Source organism: Falco peregrinus, chromosome 1 (assembly GCF_023634155.1).
Source record: "Falco peregrinus isolate bFalPer1 chromosome 1, bFalPer1.pri, whole genome shotgun sequence".
Classification (NCBI taxonomy): Eukaryota; Metazoa; Chordata; class Aves; order Falconiformes; family Falconidae; genus Falco; species Falco peregrinus.
This window is the reverse complement of record NC_073721.1, coordinates 9,772,999-9,796,504: the sequence shown is the minus strand read 5'-3', so window position 1 is coordinate 9,796,504 and position 23,506 is coordinate 9,772,999. Positions and strand designations below refer to the sequence as shown.

At 45.6% G+C, this 23,506-nt stretch overlaps 1 long non-coding RNA gene across 2 annotated transcripts; it reads left to right on the top strand.

The window, feature by feature from the left end:
• Positions 1 to 137: 137 nt before the first annotated feature.
• On the top strand, positions 138 to 14,314 carry LOC114013916 (uncharacterized). Of its 2 annotated transcripts, XR_003557178.2 has the most exons (3): positions 138 to 668; positions 10,696 to 10,854; positions 13,246 to 14,314. It is a non-coding gene; the product is annotated as an uncharacterized LOC114013916 (long non-coding RNA). The 2 variants fall into 2 exon arrangements; XR_008745181.1 differs by lacking the exon at positions 138 to 668 and having other exon boundaries at positions 5,500 to 10,854.
• Positions 14,315 to 23,506: the final 9,192 nt, after the last annotated feature.

Sequence of the window (23,506 nt, the reverse complement as noted above, 5' to 3'; positions counted from 1 at the left end):
TGACACAGGGACGCCAAGATACCCCGTCGCTCCGTAGCTCGCACTTTAGGCAGCCCCCCCGCACTCGCCGCCACCCCCGGGGCCGCTGGTATTGTCAGCGCCCGCCGCTCCCGCCACCCAGGTAGGAGCGGGGCGCCCCCGGGGGTCCTCGCCCGCCTGCGGGGCTCTGCCGGGGACACCGGCGGGGCGGGCCGGGGGGGGCGGCCCCAGCGACGGGGGGGGGAAGGGCGGCCGGGACCGGACCCCCCCCCGCCGCCCCGAGCGCACCCGCGGCGTTAACAATAGGGCGTGTTTTTTGTGCTGGTGTTTGTTGTTGGTTTTTTTATTATTATTTTCTTCCCCCCACACACCCCCCGGAAATCCAACCTGATTTCCAGGGAGAAAATAAGAACCCGTCCTTGTCTGGCGAGCACCAATCTGCTAAAAAAACATCTCCCTCGACTTCTCTTCCCCTTGATAAAACACTTCCAGGACAATCAATATTTTATGATGAGTTGTTAATAAGCCTAATATATTCATCCCTGCTCCAACGGGGCTTGTTAGATTATGCAATTAAGATAAGCAATTTAAACAGCACCGTGCAGCCCTTCGCTGGTCACATTCGTCTTGTCGGAGGAGGAGAAACGATCGGGACTTTAAAGGGATGTCGGATCTTTGGGGAAGGCGGGGTGAGGAATTTTTTTTTATTATTTTTTTTTATTTTTCAACATGCGTGCAGCCGGCGCCGTGCGTTAACGTGGCTCTCCCCCGCCGGTAACCCCGCGGGGCTCCCCCGTTCCCCCCACGCTGGTTTCCGTACTGGTTTGCACGGGGCTGCACCACCACCACCACCACCCCCGCCGCTCGTTTGCGCCATGAAAAATAAAATTAAAAAAAAAAAAAATAAACACACACAGCTCGCCCCGCCCCCAGCCGCCCCCCGCTCGCGTCCCGGGGTGCGGGGGGCCGGCGCCCGCCGAGCGCGGCGGGGGGAGCCACGGGCGGGCAGCGCCCCCGCGGGGGCAGGCGGCCGACGGCGGGTCCCGCCGCTCCGGCGCGGTCCGGCTCCGCGTTTTGCGTGCGGCCGCGGTGTCAGCCGGGGAGCGCCGAATAACAAAGACAAGTTTGAGAGGAGCCGCCGCCGCCGCCGCACAGGCTGCCAGTGACGTCAGGGAACAATGCCGCTGCCAGCCGGCCCGCCCCGCGCCCGCCGCCCCTTAAAGGCGCACGGCCCGGCGCCCCCCCCCGCACACACACCGCCTGGGACGCGGCGGCAGCGCCCGGGCCTGCGGGTGTCCGTCTCCCCGAGGCGGCGGTTGGCAGCGCGGGGAGCGCCGGCGCAGCGGCGGCGAGGGGCGCGGGCAGCGGGCGGGGGCTGCAGCCGGGGCGACGCGGCCTAAGGCAGGTGCGGCCCCGTTACCCGCCCTGGGAGGGTCTTCTTGTAAGGTGCCAGCCCTTGGGGGCGGGGGGGGGTGTCATTCCCGAGCAGCGCCTCCCCCGCGGTTAGGACCCCCGGGCACGATGCCACCTTCAGCCCCTCCGACGGCGACCCCCCCAGCCCTGCCGTCCACGGATTAAAACGGCCACGCAATCCCTGATCAGCCCCACTACCCCCCCCCCCCCCCCCCCCCCCCAGCTCCTGCACAGCCTTTGATACCAGTTACCAAAGCAAGGATAAATAAACCTGGCCCTGTAAGTGACCAGCAATGGCACTGTAGCAATGTAGTCATTTCCTGATAATGACACAAATGTCAGTGCATCATACCTTAATGGTAAATTAATTTGCAGTACTACATTAATTTGCAATTAATACCTTTTTTAAAAAGGCGTCAGCTTGGTAAAGGGTCAAAACTTCTGTCTTGGGCATAGACAAAGGCAAGCAGCGGGTTTGATGTTTCGTGGCTTCAAACCATCTCACAGAAATACAAAATCAGGCAATTACACGTATCTGTGCAGAAAAGCAGTTACGAGGGCATAACCTGTCCGCTGTGTTTACGTACAACTTCCACTGATGCCATCCAGGCAGAAAACAGATTGGTAATAACACATTCACTTTTTCAAGCTTTTTGTAGTTTTTCCTGCAGGATACTTTCCACGTCACCCCCATCATGTAGGATTTACCGGCTGCATCACCCTGCCATCTTTCAGGAACTAAGCTGCCTGATCAGCACAAGGCTAGGAAAATAAAGGGCTTGCAGGGACGAAGTTCAGGGCTTCAGCAGGTGCCATTGTGCCCTCCGAGCCCCGTCCCTCCTAACCCGAGGTTTGCCACAGGCTGTGCCGGGGCACCAAAGGGGCCAGAGTCCACGGGGGATGTGCAACGGCAACAGCCTTGGCCACTCACGGTCATTAGAGATCAGACGGTGCTTGCAGTGACAGCAAGCGCTAACGGGTGTGACAGCCAGGTCCCAACTGCTCCGCCTGTCCGTATAGAGCCCTTCGCACTCTCGGCTGCAGGAGACATTCCCAGTTTCCTGCACAGGCTGCATTCGGCACCCACTAAGTTTTGGCCCAAAAGTGGATGCAGCAGTTGGGTTATATTTAGTATATTTATCAGGCTGTTCGTAAATTCAGCTAAACATCCTAAAAATTAGGAGGGCCTTCGCTTTCTGACTGTGCCGATAGGATTCATGAAGTCAGAAAGGTGCCTCCAACCCCTGGTGATGGCCTCACTGTCAACCAGGGACTGGGCTAATCCATGACAAAGAATAAATCGCTTTTATAGTTTCTCCAGTTTACTGCCAGTTGCCTGCTGGGGCATGAAAGGTGGACTGGCCACTCAGAATGACAAAAAAAAAAAGGGGGGGGGGTGTCTTAGGAGTTTAGATGTATGGCAAGAACACCCCCACAAAGGAAGTGCTCAATTAGACTAACCAGCCTAATTTTCCAAGTCCCTTGCAGCATCAGAGCAAAGCAAAAGCAGCATTTGCAACGGGAAATCCCTTTCTGTGTGTAAGAGACAGGGCTGTGTTTTGCAAACGAGTGCTCCTGACGATGTGGAGTTGGGGAGTTGTAACCAGCCCTAAACCAGAAGCTGCACAAGCTTCAGCACAGTCTCGGGTCCCGGCTTAGCAGCATTCTGCTGCTGCGGTAGCGAGGCCGTCAGCAAGCAGGCGGACAGGCAGTTATCCACATTATTCCACGCTCTGTGGTGGGCCTGTCCACAAGGGATTAGACCAAATCTGCTAGCCTCATTTCTGTTATATAACCTAAGACAGATCTGAACTCTTTTCTCCAGAGGATTGTATGTTAAACCAGAATATCACCTCCCACTAACCCTCTTCAGCTGTGGTTCAAATTAGGTTTTGCTGCTATCATGATTCATACTGCACCGTGATGAAAGTGGAATTGATTGAGGTGGCACGTAGGCATTGCAGCTAGACGTACCCCGGGTTACTCGTATAAAAGTTTTATCAGGTAACTGCTATCAGGGAAGCTTTTTGCAGCGCTGGGTTCAGCGCAGACCGTGAAGACCAAAAGGACTAAGCGCTTACATCGCAAGTCCGTGCTGAGCTATTGGATGCTACAGCCGTTAGTGACTAAGCTGCCTAGTTTAAGAGCAGACTCCAACCAGCTCAAGAGGGGCTGCAGGCGTACAACACGCCCAAAAGACTGCCCGCAATCAGCACAGACTTACTAATAGTGTCTGCCATCAGCATTGCTTTACTTATAGCTGTTTGCAGTACTCATGTCACAGTCATGCATGTGGCACCACTGCACCTGGTGCTCCCCAGATACACACATCCTGAAGGTTCTTCTGGGCCCTCACAGAACCGCTCACCCATCACAGATCTCCCATCTACTCTTCTGTCATAACCCACAGGCTTATCTCATGCAAATGCTTACTCCTGTCACTAGTTGCGCTGAAGTTTAGCTAATGCAGCCTCAAAATGAGGGAGAACAAGCCTTTCTCCAACTTTGCAACAGTGTAGGATGCCTGGAGTAGTACTACTGGATGGAGTTAAGTTAGACCCGTGGGAAAGTGAGATTAAGTGAGGCTGAAGTCAGGTTGTACACATCTCACTACGCAGTGAGAAACTGGTACAGTTTATTGACAACTCTGTCCATTTTTGTCTTTTCCTTAATAGTATGGGAAAGAAAACAGGTTTTATTTGAATTCTTAAATTAGAGATGAAATTGCTATGCGAAGACATTAAGGAAATTTGCAGTTATGCAACTGGAGTCCTAGAGGAAAAAGTAAACAATTTTACTGAGAAAAACAAATTGAAAACAATTATGAGACATTAAGAGGGAAGTGGCTGGAGGTTTGGGCTTTTTCTCCCCTTCCCACCCACCCCCCCCCTCCCACCCTTCCTTTTGAGGCCTAAAAACATTTGCATGTTGTCTTAAATTTGATCTCTTTTTCGTCTTCATCAACATACACTGCTTAAGTCACATAGTCACTTGTGAGTGAGTTTAGGGACTGGATTCCTCCAGAGGAGCTTCAGTGCAACAGGGAAAGAAAGAAGCATCATGAAGGCATATTTTAGTCACTAAGGAAACATACCTCATCTTTTACGGGAATTTACACTCGTACATCCTTTTACAGTCATTCTTTCTGAACCAAGCCGCTACTTACGCCAGTCTTTTGCAAACTGTTCCATATACTCAGAAGTCTAAAACTCTTCTAGGGGCTCTTTGGGGTGCCACAGTAAGGCAAAATATACATACAGCAAGTCCCTGGTCTTGCAAACACAAGACCCAATTAAGTGCCGAGCAACTCTGCACCCCTGTCTCAGTTAATCATGGGGTATGCTCTGAGAAGGAGCGGAGCTGTCGTTGACAGCATTGTACCCAGCCTTCGCGCAAGGCAATTTAGTTCGTTTGGCAAAGAGAATAAAGCCTTTAAAAATACGATGTAGGAAGATAGCGCTGAAATCCAGGATGTATGCCTTCAAGGGTCAAGGATACAGCTTAAAAACAAAAACAAAGAAGAGCTGGAAGGATAGGAAAAGAAGGCATGCTGTGTGCTTATACCGAAAAGGAACTTAACATATGCGAGCCGAGGAAACACAGCATTGTAAACATTCTATTTATATAGTGCCGAAAGTATACTTTTTATGGAGACATAAACATTAGTCAGCCCAGTGCATACAACCTTTCCTTCTAAAGAAGATAAAGTCACTGCCCTGTCAGACCCAAATCAAAGTCCAAATTCAAGAACCAAGCGTGTCTCAACTTTAAGAAACCTCCGTTCAAAATTTTGTCTGGGGTGAAGTCGCTTGACTCGTGCAAACCTTGCCCATAAAGCAAATAGCTTCCAAACATTGCAACTGAGATTTGTCAATAGGGACTTTAGTCACTTCTGTTGTTAAACTTTTTTCTAGCTGCAGCATAGAGTTTCAGGAGAAAAAAAAGTGAAAAAGAAAACAAAATGTTATCCGACGTTAAAGTCAGGAGGATGTACTCGGGCAGAATATAATTAGCACCCTGGCCATCTTCCAACTTTGTGATGTGCAACATCATGCTCCTACCCGCACCCTGCCCCCCCCCCCAAAAAAAAAAAAACCCCACAAAAAAACCCCCACCAAACCAAAAACACCCAAGGATTTTGAATGACCGCAAACGTCAGGACCTTATTTTTAGTCTGCTCCAAATAATGCAATTGGATAACCTTACATAAAACCAGACATGCACTTTACCTTGAGAGCATTTCACTTGATATGTTAGCAGAGACATCCACGGTGTGAATTCCTGTTTCACAGATGGTAGAGAAAATCCTACTCTGTCTTCCTAGCATTTGACTACCTACAGCCAGCCTTTGACAGTAAGCAGGCCTCCTTTTAGCCTCACTGAATTTTAATGGAGAAAGGTAATGAGATTTAAAGAAAAACAAATGCAGCCATGTGTAGGGCATGAATGGTGAAGTCAGAGCCCTACTTCTGTTTCTCCCCATGACTTCAGCTCTTATCTGACCCAGTTAGGAGACAGAGATGACAAATAACACCAGCACCAAGTGGAGAACTCTTAGGCTGAACTCTGGTCTGAGTTTCTGTGAGAGATTTTAGTCTAAACTATCCAGCCCGAAAACGTGAAAGGAGAGCAAACAACAGTAAAATAAGATGTTATTGTAAAGGACAGCGAGGACTGCTTTGTATCAGACAGAGCTTGCCAGGACATTATAATGCTTCGCAACACAGCTAATCACACTAAATAAAATGTAGCCTTAAACACACTTAGGACTAGATTCTCAGTGGGTCCTCCCATTTAGCATGCAGCTTAATGTATTATTTTTTTTCCTAACCAACTGTATTTTGTACCACAAGGGATGGCTAACACAATTTTGGAAAAAAAATATATATTTTCATAAAATATGAATAAATAACCATAAGTTGTTTACACAAATAAACATTCCGGGGCATGGGATTTTATTCAGTAATTGCCATATTGGTCATAAAACATGCCTGAGAGCCCAAAGTATTACTTTATTGCATTTAGCAGCAACAATTAGCCTCTCGATTTTTCACTGCTTTAACAAACAGTATGGGTTTCTACTCTCTAAGAGGTAAAAAAGAAAACAAAACCCAGGCTCTTCAGTGTGGCTGTACATTCCACAGGCATATGTGCAAGTGGCACAAAAGACCATCAAGGCTTGAACTGTGAAGTGTAGGAAAGAAAACAAAACAAAACAAAAATACCCCACCAAAAAAACCCAACCACCAAACCAGCAGTCAATTTTGCTTCCTATTCTGGGGGACTATGCAGGGCAGAGGGAGCAGCGAAGAATTTCGTAATAAGGCTCTCTCGCAAAAGCACCACAGGCAACAAATTCCTTACAGCTGAATAGGAGAATAAGTGCAAAACTGAAGACAACAGGAAGAGGTGTGGTCCCTAATGCATCATTTGCTGTATTTTATTGTCTGCGAGCCAAGAGAAGTAGAAGGCCACTGAAATTCCTAGAGAACAGAAGAGCCCTGAAGAACTACTGAATGAGGAGGCTTCCTAATGCTTGGGTTTTTTACATTAAACACGATAAGAAAGGAAGCATATATTTTGCAAAAGAGAGCATTCACAAGCTGAAACTTACACCACCCACCCACCCCCTGTTGTAATTGCATTATTTATCTCAGCTCATCTTTGAATTAGGTGATTTGGAAATGCTTGGCTATCCCCAGTAGTAGACATCCAGCTAAACACGGCAGCCAAGGGGCATGTCAGGAGGACTCCAGTTGGGCAGACACTTGTAACCGGAGGAAGAGTGCAGATGTGACAGAAATTTGGGAATTCTATACAGGTGAACTACAGATGTGATAGAGGATGTAGATACTGATGCAGCACAGTTGCCTCACAATTTGGATAGTTAACCCATGGGTAATCAAGAATTAACGGTATTGTGTTAACTGCAGGAGCCACTGCATCCTGGAAACATTGCTGGGAATATCCATCTTGAGTTTTCATCTCACTAGAACTCCAATTTGGACAGCTTATTGACCTACTTTCAGTAGGTCACTGCTTTCAGCATGTTAACCCCCCCCTCCATCCCCAAATACTCACGGCTATTTCAAGTAAGTGCAAGAAAAAGGAAGATGAAACTACAGATGTTGCTCGTGCATACAATCAGCACATCCCTCCCCCACTGAAGTTTAATAAGGATTGTTAGTACATCATTGTAGCTGGTAATTGTGTAGGTACACATGGTAATTGCATGTATTTGCACTAATTATGTAAATGCACAATAATTAAAGCTCCAGGGTTTTCATGGTGAATTTTTAAGACACTCATGGATTTGTCATGGCAAAAGTGTCAGTTGTGTAACCTAGTGGGAAAGGGGAGGAGGAGGAAGCTCAGGAGAACATGCTTCTTAAATAAAATGCAGGGATTTTTACATAAATAAATGGATAGAGTACACTAATCCAAACACAGCTGTCATGCCTGGGTACAGTTTCTTTCAGAATCTCTTACCAGACCCCCCCCCCAAAATAATCTAGAAAAAACCCAAAACCCATTGAGTTTTTCATGGCAGGTTAAAGCTAAAGATCAAATATTCCCCCGCTTTCTCCACTTAATGTCCCAGCTTTTCCCATGTAGCCAGTGAAAGACAGGAGGAGAAATGAATTTGTGCTCTCTTCTTGCTATTATGGCGATCACTTGCAAAATAGTACCAGTTTTCTCCCCCTCCCAGAGGCCTTATCAGACTCCCCTGAATGCATCAGGATTCACTCTCTGAACCCTGGCACTGCTCGGATTTGGATGGGTCTCCCAGCACGGTGTGCTGCCTTCTCAGAGGACTTGTACATGGGGGTTCAGGTTGCTTTTGTCTCGGGGGTGGGGTTCCCCCCTTTGCTGCCCTCCCCTAAGACTCCGGTCATTCCCCCCACCCTCAAGATCTTCAGAGGCAAGCTGGCAGGTCTCCTCGGGGCAGCACGCAGACCTCCCTGCCAGCCCTTGCCCAGCACGCCAGGCAGCAGCCACCGGTGCCGCAGCCCAAGGCACAGCTGCTCACCTTCGCTGCTCTGCTCCACGGACCTTTAGGGTCTTGAGGAATTAACTGCTCCTGAACAACTTCAGGCATATGAAGGAAAGACAGGTTTAAGAACATGCAGCGTATATCTCCTCGTACCAAGGCAGCACATGGGGACACGCACAGTCCAACTGATTAGCTGCTTCTAATCGCCTCCGAAAGCAAACCCGAGCAGCTCCCTAGGACAATCCTGTTATCCTTATGCCAACAGCACAAGGGGCTGTTCGAGAAGCACAGCAACATAACATAAGGTACTGTGAATTCAGAGCACTACTATGCATTTCATGCTGAAAAGCTTTCAGTTCCAAAATACATTGTTTGAGATCTCAATCGCTTAAGTCAAGCACTGGTTTTTTAGTCACTGAAAAGAGATCTGCATTCTTAAGACTGAAACCACTTGGAAAGCATCAACCTGATGTCCTTATTGCAGAAATAATCTTTATGCCACCACCTGCTGTTTGATTTCAGGTGTGCTTGTTGGTCCCCATGACACCGCAGTCCCACCTGCTTGTACACAGCTTGTACACGGCTACCCATCTTGGCTCACAGACGCTTCAACAGATAGTCAGTGCAAGAGTTTTAAGCTACCAAGACCTAATAGCTTGAGCCAAGATACAAAAGAGAGCTTGCTCAGGAACTGCAACAAAGCTTTGAGAATGTAGGACTTACAACCACACATCGCTACGTATTTAAACATATATACATGAGTCAAAAAACTTTATGCTCATAGCACCTACCTTTACTACAGCCAGCACGCCAACGGCTGTGCTTCTTACTTGTAGGACTGAAGACAGGCTGCTCCGGGATAACAGAAAACACAAAACCATGTCCTGCAACCTTGAGGCACTCAAGAGCTGTGCTACAAGCTCCCAAACCCTTCCCTAAGGCTTGGTGCAGCTTACCCAGCTGCTAATTTCAGGAGGGGTTTTATTACAGCTGTTTCAAATCGGCTACTCAGCCACAGCTGGGGCAATAATTAGTCCTTTTTAATACTTCCTGGGCTGAGGGAGTTGTCAGGATCTCAATTTTTGTTTGGTTGGTTTTTTTAAACTGATTTTTGAATGTGCAATCTCCCGATTGTTTTCTGTCTTAAAAACAAAACAAAAAACCAACCTAAACTAAAATAACCTAAACCCAACAACCCCTTCTTCCTGCCAAATGTCCAAACCACTGCTTCTGAGAGTAGGACTCGTAAATGTTTCTGCACTTACTTAAAACATAAGGGAAAGAAATCACTAGAACTATGGTTGCATTGAAATAGCATATTTTTCCTGATGCACTAAACACGTTTCATATGATTCAGGTGCTTTTTAAAAAAAAAAAACATGGCTTTGAAGACACTTTTTCCATTTTAAAGCTAAAGTTAAAAAAAATGTAGCTATGGGATAAAAATTGTTCAAATCTAGTGCAAAATTATTTTAAAAGCAGCTTTTAATTGGTGGCATTCGATCAAACGAGAAGCTGCCTAGGACAGACTATTTTCTACTTTGCTTCTAACAATAGACATACTTTCAAGGTTTTTATTTCCTATGCTAATAAGAATGCCTATACTCATGCTTGATAGGGATTAAAGATGGTAAGGTGTCATTTTAAAATTTTCAGTTTGCAGCAACCTGTATTTTAATTAATTGAGAATCTTGTAGGAGTGGAAGATTTCACGCAAATGCAGTCTTTCTGAGAAAAGAGTAGTATTGCTAAGACTGATTGTAAGTTCTGTTGTATTAATTTCCTTTAATTTCTCAGTAAATTCATCTGTTCTTCAGAGAATGGATGGTGGGTGTCTAAAACCATCGTTTGTGGGGTTTGTGGGCCTGAATGGAAGGAAGGTGAGTTGGGTTACAGCTGGAGCACATTTTCTCTGCGTCTGTCGGGAATTTGTTTCAGCTTGGCTTTGTTGTACAGCAGCATTGTGAGGCTAAGTTAGAACTTTAACTTGTGTTAGCACAGGACCAAAGGTCTTTCGGATGTTTATGTCTAGCAGCAACTTGTATGATAAACACTTGTTTCCAGCAGCAGGGCTACTCAAGCTGAGTAACCCTGCAATCTGGTAAGGTCCCTTGGACCTGATGCTCCTCCACTTGCTGCCCAAATACATCTGCACAGGCAGGGAAAACCTAATACCTCCATTTGGGGAAGATTTACAGGTCACAAGGAGAAAAAAGGAATTTGTCTGGGCCCTAGGGTTTTTTTTAAAGGACTAGTGAATTGAAGGCATTTATGATACCTACTAATATTATTCATATATGTCCTTTTAGTATCTCATAGGCCAGTTGTGAGCAGCAATGTTGGTGATACCGGGCCTGGTGCAAGCACAGCTGTTCTCTTCATAGTGCCTGAATGTCACTGTTGCTTTTCCAGTATGCTTCAAAGATCTTTACACCAGCAAGGTCGGTGCCAGCATCTCCATTTCACAGGTGGGAAAACTGTATCATCGAATGGTGAAATGACCACAGTCGCCTAGAAGACCAATAGAAGGCGGCAATGTGGATATTATAGTGCTAGTCCTTCTCTCCCTTTACTGCTCCAGTGCAAGCACCAAAGGCATCTCTCTGGTCAGCACCTAATTTAAGAAAAGAGTTTTGGTTAATCAGATTAGCAAGAGCAGTTTGCTGGTAGAGCCGACATTCACATCCCTTAGCAAGAAGAGTTGTGCTGTTAACTCGTCCAAAAGTCACATCCACAGTGGCTCGGTGATAGCTTGGACATGAAAATATCTGCAGTTAGTGAACAGTTTATTTAGAAATTAAAGATCTGTGCCATTCTTTTGGCCTGCCTGGAAAATATGAATAAATGTTGTTAAATACAGGTAGGTCTAAGTAAATACAAATATATGCATATCAACATACATCACAGGTGGTGGTTGTGAAATGAAGTGGTTGTTCTGAGAGCCTAGCAAGAGGAATGCTGACACAGCAGGTTATTTGGTTGGGACTGTTGGAATATATGAACTGTAGCTGACTCAAGTCCGCCCGCGGTGCAGGTGTCCTTTACTGGATGTTTGCAACCCAAACACCCAGCAGCAGCGGATATTCTTGCAAATCTAGGCATCGTGATTTACTCAAGAATCAGTGGCAGAGGCATGACCAGAAACTGTACCTGAACCTGTTCCTGACAGGGAAACTGCATTGTCAAGTGCCTTGTTCCAACAAGTCGGCAGCACTGTCTGCATATTTTAAATCCCTGTGTTGAGTCATCACCATTTAAATGGAACTTAGACCACCTGAGCCTGTGATCCTTACTAGCCTGCTCCAAACTGTCTGTGGAGTTTTTCTTTTTGTGGAGCAGGCACAGCCCCACACATTCAGCCCCAGTGTGGCCCACAGCCGGGCAGTCGTTTCCTAGTTGCTGTACCACAACACATGGCTGCGAAGGGAAGTGTGCAAAGTTGTTTGCTGTGCTTGTTCTTTTAAAGAAAAAGAATAATGCTATCGTTCCAAGCGGAATTACACTTGTTCCACTTTCCCTTGCCCTCGAAAACTTAAAAGCAGAAAAGTAATCATTTAAGCCATTTCTTTAGCTGCGGGGCTTTATTTTGTTTAAGCTCTATACATACGTCTTTTCCAGTATACATGCTGAAGCAGCAGCCATTTGATTTGCTGTTATTGTTAGCGATTCTGCATTTTTTGCCAGTGTCTTGTTTTAAACAGGGGCTCATGCAGCAAGTTTGACTGGAATTAATGGCTTCTTGACGTCTGATGAAATTCTTGTTACGAATGCTACTTTTCCATATATCCTCTGCGGAATTTTTTCTTTTCTTTTGGCAGCTGGCATGCAGTGGTTAGACCCTATCTGATGGGTAAGGGCCGAAATAGTCCCAATATGTAGAAGTGCCTTTAAGATTGCTTATTACTGCATAGACTTCTCATCTAAAAACCTGGAAAATTCCCAAACCCATCTGGAAGTGCGTATAGCATATGTTGAATGACTACTACTATAGGGTTTTGTTTAAATACTGAATGAAACTTGTAGATGGAAGCTAGCAACTAAAACTTTTCCTGTCCAAACTCCATAATCTCATGTGATGGAGAGTGCAGAGTGACACCTCCAACATTGTGTCCTACGCTGGCTTGGTAAGACTTGAAGATTAGGTCAGTGGAGTACCAGGTACTGTCATCAAAGTCCTGAAATCACGAGGCAGTTTTGCTAGAAGAAATCTTAGTGAGGAGGAAGTGCGAATTCTCATGCTGCCTGCACTGCTCTATCATTTTCACATCCCAGCTAGGGGCAATCTGTGCTGCTGTAGCCCATCCTCTCCTCGGAGCTGCCTCCTTGTAGGATATTTTAGGATCAGTCCTCGGGGGCCGAAGAGGGCCTTGTTCTGGCCCTACAGAGTGGGGAAGAGACAAGTGGAACAATGGGCCCCTTGGGTGACGGAGATGGGGAAAAGCAAAAAAGCGATTAAAAAATTCCCTTAGCCTGATAATAAATGTCCCTCCCATCTGGTTTTGAATTGACCTGGAGGAAAGGGTAGGGAGAAGTGACACTGATCTTTTAAAAAAGATGAACAATCTTTTCTGCTATTTTATAGGTATGTGGAAGACACATCTTGCCAGAGCTGAATTCATGTATTTCATGTAATATTTAGACACCTGTAGTGAGATTATTTTTCCTGTTTTAATTTGAAGAGCCAAGAGCCTGCATTTCTCAGTCTTTTTGCTGTTGAGACTACTGAAGAACTTAGCTATTTCTCTGGGGAAAAAGTATGCCAAAAAACCTGGCAGTCTGGCCCGACAGTACTTATATTCCAAGTATTATAAAACACATGTAACAAGAAGGCTGTTGCTTTTTTTTTTTTCTTTTTTCAGGGAAGCTGAACAATGAATCCCACAGGGCATCAATGGGAGCAGAGTCAAACCTCCCTCCATTTCAGTGTTTCTTCTCCGCTTTTGTGACATGAAGTTAAAGCCCAAATTCTACAAAATGCTCAACAGGGAAACTCCTGCAGCCCAATGACTTCCCTGAGGCACCACTTACGTATGATTTGTTGCAAGATTAGGATCAGAGGCTCTTCACTCCCCATCTGCCTACCTCCTTGGGACTTTTTTTTTCATCATTATGTTTTCCTTTTTGAATTGTTCTGACTGAAATAAAGTAAAAATGGTTGGTACATTTTAAATCCGTGTCTGCTCTGCTAATTGTTGGGGTGCCAAAGATCAGCCACGGAGAGGTTGTCTTCAGAGCAAGATTTAGGCTCCTAGAAGAAGTGGCAATGTTATATGAGATGTGTAAGGACCCAGTTCTGCAAGACTGAATGTCGTGGTTTCACCCTCGCTGGCTAGAGGAAGAAAAAGAAGAAAATCACCTCTTCCCCAGCTGGAACCAGGGTGCTAAATCAAGCCCTAAATGATTCGACGAAGAGTACGGCAAAGCCGTGAGACATTCACGGTGAAACGTGGCATCCGACTTCAGCCATCCTCCCACCACAGAGGTCAGGGCACTTACGAATATCAGTCCGGCGGAGTAAGATCTGCCCCATCAGCGGTTTGTTACCATCTACCAGTGCTCAATAACACAGGACACACCGCTGCTCGCCTGGAACAGCGTTGCAAGCTACAGCTGCTCCCCTGCAGTCAGCGGAGCTGCTCCGAGTCCGACTGCCAAGCAGTATATGTCTAACCGAGCTATACATTTTAGTTTGATGGTAAGATTTCTACTTCAGAATTTGTTGTCGTTCAGCAGCTGAAGAAAAAAAGTTGGCACGTTGCAGATTTCTAGTGAAAATTTGAAAAACCATGCCCGTCATCAAAATATTAAACAGTAATAGCAACATTGTGATACTTTGTATCCCATAACATTGGAAACAAAAACAATTGAAGTGAGTCAGCCCAAATGTTTGCTTCTTGTCAAAATAAACAAGACTGTTGGTATGATCAATTTCTGCTCTCTGCCTTTGAAAATGCCATTGAAATCAACATAGTCTCACAAAAGACTGGGATTTCACTGGAAGCCCGTTTTCCAGCTGAAAAGCGTCTCCTCTCCATCAGCCTGAAGGGCTGCAGGAGGCAGAGGGAAACGTTAAATCGGGTCCCCTGGATTCAAGGGGAGGAAGCGAGGGCAGGCACGGGGCGCGTTAACGGGTACTAATTCCCAGGTACCTGCTCACAGAGCTCTGCGGGCAGCTCGGAATACTGCGGTACGGTCCATTGCTTTCTGTGCGAGTGAAGAATATGAATACTTGAAAAGCCGAAGCCTGCTCTGAAGTAGAAAAGCCAGCCCTACTACAAAGAAATTCTTGTGCCTCTTTAATTACCCTTCTTCACCTATAGGTGGAATTTCCACTCCAACAGCTTTAGCAAGGAGCCTGGTAGCCTGGGAGGAGATTTCTGTTTGTCTTTGTACAGCAAACACTGGCTCTGTTGTGCAGTGCCAGTTTCTGATTCTAATGATTTCCTGAATTCATTCCCTTCTGTACCTCAGGGAAGGAAGAGGTGATCCTCTTGAAAATTCAGATAATTGCTTTTATTTGATTTTTATTAAACCTCATTCAAGAATAATATGATGGCTTTTTTTACTGCATTGTTCATCACTGTGGCATTTTTAAATTTGCTTTGCTAAAAGAAACAGTTTACTAAGCCAAAGATTTAATTCCAGGATTTTTGCGGAGAGAAATCTGGGAGCTTTTTTTTTTTTTTAAATTTTTTTTTTTTTATTTCAGAGACTTTCGTAATATTGATATCTATCTGTTATTCTCTCCACTTTCTTTATTTCCTAGCCCAGCCTTCTTCCCCAGCCCCAGCAACCAGAGCGTGCTGTGGTTTATTGTGTGTGCAGCCGGAGCTGGCGGGGCCGGCTTCACCCGGCTGTGCCTGGCTGCCTCCCAGGCGAGGCTCTGCGAGGGACGCTCCTTCTCCCCCGCTATGGCCATCGCATCGCCTGGGTGAAGCCGATACCCGCTGCCACACACAGATGGCTGCGGGGAGACAGCAGGCTCCAGCTCGGCTGGGAGATAAGCGTGGGGTCAGGCACAGAGCTGCCATGGGGGTTATCCCTCCATGCAGCCAGGGGATGGCCACCCCCGGGTGCCGGCTGACTCACGGGATCTTGGGGTGGCAACGCTGTCTTCCCACCAGCCAGCGGGGACGTGGGGCAAGGCCCTGGTTAATCCCTCCCTCCCTCCCTGGAAAACTCTCTGCGGCTGGTGTTACAGATATTATTCCCATTGTACGCAGCGGGTGGCTGATGTGGAGAAGCAAAATGCTTGCTCGGCACTTAGCAGAAATAAAAGTAGCCAAGCAATTAAAAATCAGGACCGACAACTTTGTGTGTCTGACACTAAAGAATATGGGTTTGGGAAATTTAATCTATTTACCTCCTTGCTGCTGGTGTGACATCACCTACTGTCCATTAATAAGTCGCACACGGAGCTGCTTGATGCGCGGTTTTATGAGAACTATTTTTTTAAGAGTTTGTAATTTAAAGATAAGTGTTTAGGAACATGAGTTTTTCATATACTTTTAGAGCAGGTTTTCCCCTTTTTCCATTTTATCACAGGAAATAACGTCTCAAAACACTGTGAAGACTTGGTAAAAGGGTCTTTTTTATCTCAAAAAGTTTTAAACAAGAATCCGGTCATCTTAGTTAATCCCTTTAAACTGTGTCAATATTTACTTTTAAGTGGTATTTAAAATACTCGATCAGCCACACTCTCAGTTTAATCGGGACAATTCCCACTGACTGGGCATTACGGCTGAATACGGCAGGGGTGTACCTTGACTCCTTGTGGTTACAACTTGTGACGGCAGGACGGATGACGGGATGTCTGTTGTTAGCTTATGCATCTGCCCATGAATAAGTGGGTCCCCCAGGACTGTTTTCAGTCAGCTGCTGGGCTCCTGCCACATCTGCGATGTTCTGTACCCCCCACGAGGTTTCCAGAAGGGTCTGCGGTCATTAAAATAATCAGCGTGGGATTTATGAAACAGCATGTTCACCCTTGTCTGTTCATCCATATCTTTGGGAAGAAATGTGGCAATTTGGCAACAGCTTGACCCCTGCTCAGAAGGGTGACGGGGAGGGTCGGTCTCACCCTCCCCGCCCCGCAGAGGGTTACATGCTGTGAATGAGCAGCTCCGGCGTGCAGCTGATCCCCAACCGCAGGGTGCAGTCTGGTTGCTGAAAGCCCGTAAATATGAACAGGACTTCGACAGCTCTTACAGGAGGACGAGCAGCTACAGTTGGTTGAGCATAGGTGTCTTTGACAGAGCTAAAGACCCTTAAGAAGCACTGCAGCCACTTCCCATGGTTATCTGCAGCCCAGAATTCATGAAAAAAAAGCATATTTTTAATGCTATTGGCACTTAAACCTTTGTTTTCTGTATTTGATGAATTAATGGCAACAGACCTTGCACTGCAAGACAGTGGAGCACCATTTCGTTCCACAGTTACCCTGTTTCTCCCTCCCTTTCTTGGGAGGTTATTGCATACCACATGGGATAGCTTGCCTTTGCCCTTCTCTCATGGCAGATGTGTTTGGATCAGAGAAGCAGCAGGTTGGGCCAAGACGTGCCTGGTATTACCTTCTTTAAGGTAACTGGTCAACGTGTCCTGATCACATCCTCAGAATTCAACTGATCACCAGTTTCCTGGGCAGTAAAGAAATTGTTCTTCCATTTAAAACTGGCTTTTCCTGTGCTTTTTTTCTGTAACATGGAACACATTTGCTGTCTATACTGGTTGGGATGTTTTACTCAATAAGTCCTCTGCTACTGCAGTGACACAGGGTATTCATGGTATTCAAGATCCTCTTGTCTGTCTGTACTACATCATGAACAGGTTTTTGTTTTTTTTTTTTGTTTTTTTTTTTTTTTAGCTAGCGGTCTTATTTTTCCTGGAGAACTTTAGGAAGCATTTCCTTGGCTGAGTATGTGGACTCATCATTCCAACGAACCTCCTGTCATTGGCTAACTCCCTGCAATGGTGCAGGGATCAGTTTGGATGTCTTGAGTGTCCCCTTCCAGTCCCACGTCCCAGGTAGGGAGGGGTTTCCTATCTGGTAATATGGTAACAGGGAAAGGCCTCAGCTGGCTCTCCTGGTCCTCAGTATGAGTCACCACAGGGATGCAGAGAAAACAATGACTGAAGTAGTTCAAATCTTCACTGGCTCCTCAGAATGACTCCTGGCATAGGACACCATGTTCCTTGTCATTTTCCTGACCACATCTTACTCGATTGCACGCTGTTTGCGCTTAATGTTAGTGAAGCGAACTGAAAATTGTAAAGCTATGGTAAAGATCAGAAGGCAGAAAAAGGTGAGTAGGTATAAACAGTAAAGTGAAAGAACGCGACTGGAGAGCAGCGAGTGCTAAATGGTGTATTTCTCGAGAACCTGAGTGTGTGCTTTCCCTAGGAACCTCACACGTGTCTCTCTCTCAAGTCTCCGGCTAGTTACCTTTTTCCTTCCAGATTAATGTTCATTTTAGGACACCTCAGCTTTGGCTACTGCTGGCTAAGCTATTTATTTTCTGAGAGACAGACTTTCACATCATGTAATAAATTGCTGGGATATACGATGCATGCAAGGAACTGCTGGGCAGATTTAAACTAAAAACCAGACTGAACCAATCTCTCTGCATGGATGTTTTTTTGGTTTTTGTTGTTTTTTTTTTGGGGGGGGAGGCAAAAAAAGCTATAGATTATTTTGTTGTCTCTTTTTCCCTACAACAATAACTTATTGGAAAGGAAAAACAAAGTGATAACACCCTCTCTTTGTTTTTCTTTTCCTTTCTGGTAGAAATTTGCTAAAATTAAATATTTCCAGAATCATTTTAAGCTTAAAACTTAAGAATAGATCTGGACCTGGAATTGGATTAAATCAGAAATGAAAGAAGCCTTTTCTCATTGCTTCCTCCTGATGCTAAAGGTTTTTCCTATTACTGTGATGCAATATTTTGGTTTGTGAGGTACCCCGTAGGGTGACTCTGGAGCCCCCACCCGCTGTCACAGCTGTGACATACTGAGAGCTCTTCCGTGTTCTAGCTGCTTTGCAGTATAAATGGGCAACAACACTGCTTCTTTGCTTGGTCTCTCTGGAATAACTCAAAAATAAACCAGCACATATCAAATAAACCCTGTGTGTTTTGTCTGCCTCAGATTCTTCACCATCTGGAGCAGTTTCCTTAGGGCTCAAGAGCCTTTTCCTGAAGACCGTACCCCCACCGGGCTACTGAGGCACGTTTGTCTTTTCCTCTCTCCTCCCCAAAAACTTCCTTTTGAACACTATGAGACAGTTATACATTTCCTTATTATTGTCTGGGCTCACCGTTGGTCAGAAATCTGTCCCCCGTTAAGGTCTGTTGTCCCATGAGTGACAAGCTACTTCAGCGTACAGTGAAGCCCCAGCCATGTTAACATTCGGAGCAGCAGAGCAGCTTTGCAACAAACCTCTCCATCATCTGCATTTATTCTGGTTTGATTTGCTATTTTGGCACATACGAATCACATTCCTTCTGGGGGAAACTAAACCAGAAGTTCTGCTTCAGGTGCACGCCAGTGGTGCCTTCCACCCCTAGCAGGGACAGAAGAGATGCGTAGGATATATTTAAACCACCTGTATTTGGGATGTCCAGTCCAGTAAATTAAACTAAATATAATCTGAAGTAAAATGCCAAATGCACTGTAGATGTAGAGCCCTCACAGCCAGTTGCACTGTCCTGCTGGTCTGCTCTTACTGTGCCTAATGGCTTGCTAATGTAGACAAAGTCAGAGGCGCATAAAGGTACAGCAGTTTTATATCATCAGCTTCCTAAAATCAATGAGTTCATAAGTTTCTGGGGTCATTTAAGCTCCTGATTTATGTCTCTAGGCAGCTAGCAATACACAGATGACATAGTCTACAGTACCTACAGAGCTGAATTTGGTAGATGCCTTAATTTGGTGTTGCAATTATTAATGGATTTGTATGTGATAAAAAGATGGGGTGAACAGAGAGATCATCTATCAATATTTCACCTATTGGGAGCTGTGATTAACTTCTTGAAGCTTTGAGATGTGGCCAGGCTGTGGAGAAGTTTAGGATAACAAGTGAAGACTGTTATCAGTTCCAATTACTCTTGAAAGGAAATTAAGAGAGGCAGAATATAATTACCTGAACTGGAATGTAGCCAGGGTGTTGGGGTGATCATTTGCTATATGAGCATTAATGGCTGTAGTAGAAAACTGTGGATTTAGTGCCATGAGGTAAATATTCACTCTCACCAAGGAGTATGTTTGTTAAGAATAATACGGATGCAGTCATAAAAGAATGTTAATTGAATCCTGTGTATGAGTGAGCATTCATCTTCTGAAACCAAGTATCAGCACTAACATCACTCAAAATACACAGAAATGCTACTAACGTCTGGTGGGGGTAGGGAATCAGAAGGACTCTCTATCTTTTATTTTTGGTTCTGACGATAAGGCGTAAGATGAAATTTCCATAGTTAGTGCCGACCGGCCTCTTTTGGATACTGCAGAAGCAGACGTGTAGGGATGCAAACAAAAACTGCTAAACAGTATGGATTTAAGGAACGGCTTACCAGAAATTGTAGTTATGAAAAGAAGCTTTTGAAGTTTCATGGAAGCCAGAGTGTTTTGCAAATGAGGTACTGTCTTTTGTCCTTCTTCTGTCCTGAAAGCAATAGCAAGATTTTGTATGGCGGTAGTGCCTTTCATGCATTTACATTACCCTTCAATTGAGCTTCACAGTACTCCAAAACAGAAGGATAAACAATATATGATAATTGCTTTACCTTTTGCTGCAGTGCAGCAGATACATAACCACATTATCAATAGAGCTGCAAAAAACCCTCAGTACTTGACAATGCTTTAAGGAATTTGGGAAGGTAAGAACCCAGATTATCCTTTTAACATTTGAGCATAAAAGCTTTAGTCCTTTGACTCTTTCTGTGCAATACTTGGGTCATCAGCTACCAAGATGGTTACACGCTTCTTTTATATCCAACCTACCAGTTCATACTCAATTCCCGTTAGGATGCTGGGCACTGTGGCAGCTGCCAGACTTTTAGAACTTCTAAAATACGTTGCCAGTGAGAGTTTGCTTAATTAGTTCCCACAGTGGCCAGTGGCTCTGCTTCACAGCTCGCCTGAAGAAGGGCATAGCCAGCTGTGCTGTGTCTCCTCACATAATGCACGGGCTCAGACAGAAAGGTCCTGCTGAAATCTGAGGGCTACATCCACAGATGCTCCTAGAAGAAATAGATTAGGAGGGGCATCTCGGAGTCTTTACCAGCCAGAGGAGCGCTTTTTGATGAAATAGCTACCGAGGAAGACCCTGAAATGATGTCACTCAGGTCAAGGGTAAAACCTAACATTCACTAATGCAGTTTATCACAAGGCTCTTTCCTTTAGTAGAACTGAAGTCCCTCAAGAGGGTCCTGTGCTTGCCAGTGTTTTGCGAGGAAATCTTGATAGACTGGGAAACACTTTAAATACAGCTTGTGAAGCTCGTTGATGAAGAACTGGCTGCTTAAAACATATGAGGCTTCATTAAGAACTTGCTCAAGTCCATAGGACAGTCTCTTTCACATATGGAGGCTTTCATTCAAACTGATGAGCTCGCAGAAAGGTTCATCCAAACCCAGACAAAATGGTAAAGGCATTTGTGAATGAGATCAGGGGAGGGAAAGCAATAAGAGTCTCTCTTAGTGTGTTCCTGGAAGTCCCACAAGCCTTTTTGTGCTTCTGAAAGAGCAAGAGGTAAGAGACCTGCTTGATTTGAATCAAAAAAATCTTGTTTAAAATATTCAAGCCTCTGAGAGAGCTGCTTACATTAGCATGGTTATTTAGTCTGGAAAAAAGGACTTCATTGCAGTCATCTTTGGGAGGCCCAGAGTGCCAGCTGCAACTCCTGAGAAAGGAAATTCCAGCCAGCACAGAGAGCACTCCTGTTCCCATCGTCCAGAAGTCGCCTGCATGTGGCCAAGGCTTCTGCAGGCTTTGAGACCCTCTCACTTACTGCTTTTTTGCAGAGTAAGGCGGCAGCTGTCATAAACAAGTGTCCTTTCTGAAAGAAAGGTCCAGATCTGCCTTCCGAGGCACCACTGACAATTTTAATGACCTATCTGGCAGGAGACAACCAGAAGAAACCAGATCTGGAACTAGCAAAGAGACCTTAAGGTCTGCCCTATTTCAGCACGTTGCATTTAATAAGGGGAAGAGGAAAAATAAATCCCATCACGTCCTTAACAGTTCAATAGTTTTCATGCTGGGAGAGGAGAAAATCTGTGGTGTAGTGCATCAAATTTTATGTCATTCTCTTCATTCGGAGCCTGTAAGGGCAGCAAACAGCTCTTCACCTAACACTGCTGCTATTGATAAACAGGGAAACATTCATTAAATGGCAGAACTCTGAGGAGAAAACTCTTGATTCATCGAAGCTCATCAAAGGGGGATCACTTATAGCATCATTACATGAAAGGTACGGTTTTGCCATTTTCAACTGAAACAGAACGGCTCATAACAGATCAGTGCCGTGGGCACCTTGTAATGGCAGTGGCCATCGCACAGGTTGTGAAGGATTTTACTGATTGACAGCCGTTTTGTACTGCTGCCTGGAATGAAGAGAAACGTTATTCTAGCAGAAATATACAGGATATAGTGAGCAAACATGGGAGCTGGGACATCCTGACTTCTGCAGAACCACCTGCCCCGTGAATCCACCGCGGTAGGTGCTCTGTGGGCCGCCTCCGGAGTTCTGTGGCATGCGACGCTGTGCAAGGGCAGCTGGCATGCAGACGCATGCTCCAGTGTTAGTTGGAATACAAGTTTATGAAAAGCAGAAGATGAAGTAAGTCCTGGGCAGGTGGGTTGAACAGGGGGAAGAATTTGAAATGGTGTTGTAGTTCCCAAATTTCCTGGTTCTGAGCAGCTGAGATGGTTAAGAAGAGAGAAGGGGGCATCTGACTTTGCTTACAGGTATGAGCTTGTAGAAGGTTGCTTCTTCCACATCCCTCTCCTCTGAGCTTTCAAAGGGGCTCCTTTTACTTCTACCCTGTTGCAGGCGAGTACTGATACGCAGGCTTGGAGCAAAGCCACAGCCTAGCCTGTCTTTCTAGCTTCATAGTCCAGACCCAGAAGTAAAGTAACCCCCTAACGGCAGAGTAAGCTTCAGCAGCGCCTCAGCTTGAATAAACCTTTATAGCAAAACTATAACCCTTTCCTTGCAAGTCAAACTAAGTTCGTGTGATTTATATCTTTTGTTACGACGATTACAGACCACACTGGGTGCGAGCAGGTCCCCCGTTCCCTGGCAGATAAAGCCCCGCGTGTGCAAGAGCAGCGAGAGGCGGTGCAGCAGCAGCGGCAGTGCTGGCCAAGCCCTCCCGGCACGGGCAAACCCTTTGGCTGCCCGGGCAAGGCATGGGCACAGCCGTTGGGGCTTTCCCTGCTGCCAGCCGGAGTCCGTGGCAAAACAAAGGAAAAAAAAATAATCAAATAGGCGATAACATTTAAGTTTGGTTTTAAAGTTAAGATGCAAATCTGCTGCACAAATATCCTCCAGCAGGCAAGTCCAAAGGGAGCAGGTTTCATTTTGGGTAAGCTTAAATTTCTTAAACTAACTTCAGTGACATTTGTCTTCTGCCAGTTAATTTACTTACGTCTGCTTTACAATGATCTCACTAAGCATAGATAAAGTCCTCCACACGAAGGTTTACGCTAGCATGACAAATCTCATGCTGTAACAAAAATGTTTTTTGTAGCAAACCTGCCCCACGCATCAGCAGCCGCCACCGCTGCACACGGGGCTTTGCTCTTGGCAGAACGTTTGCTGTGTCACGGGCAGACTGTGAGGAAAACGAGGATAACTCTTGTGCCCAGGAAGGTGCAGAGTGGACTCCAGCAGCTGAAGAGAGGCATGGAGGCAGTAACTACCTTGCAGGTAATTTTTAGCTGACCCTGACGATCTGCTTTTTACCATCAAATAGAAGTTTATAATATTTTCATGAATATGGGTACTAAAAATATAGAAGGGTTTCAACGCCCTTTGAAACTCTTAGTGATTTTAGGAGTAGAAGGATAAAATTACTGCAGAAAATTAATCTAAAGAGTTGTGGGGGGGTTTTTTTGGTC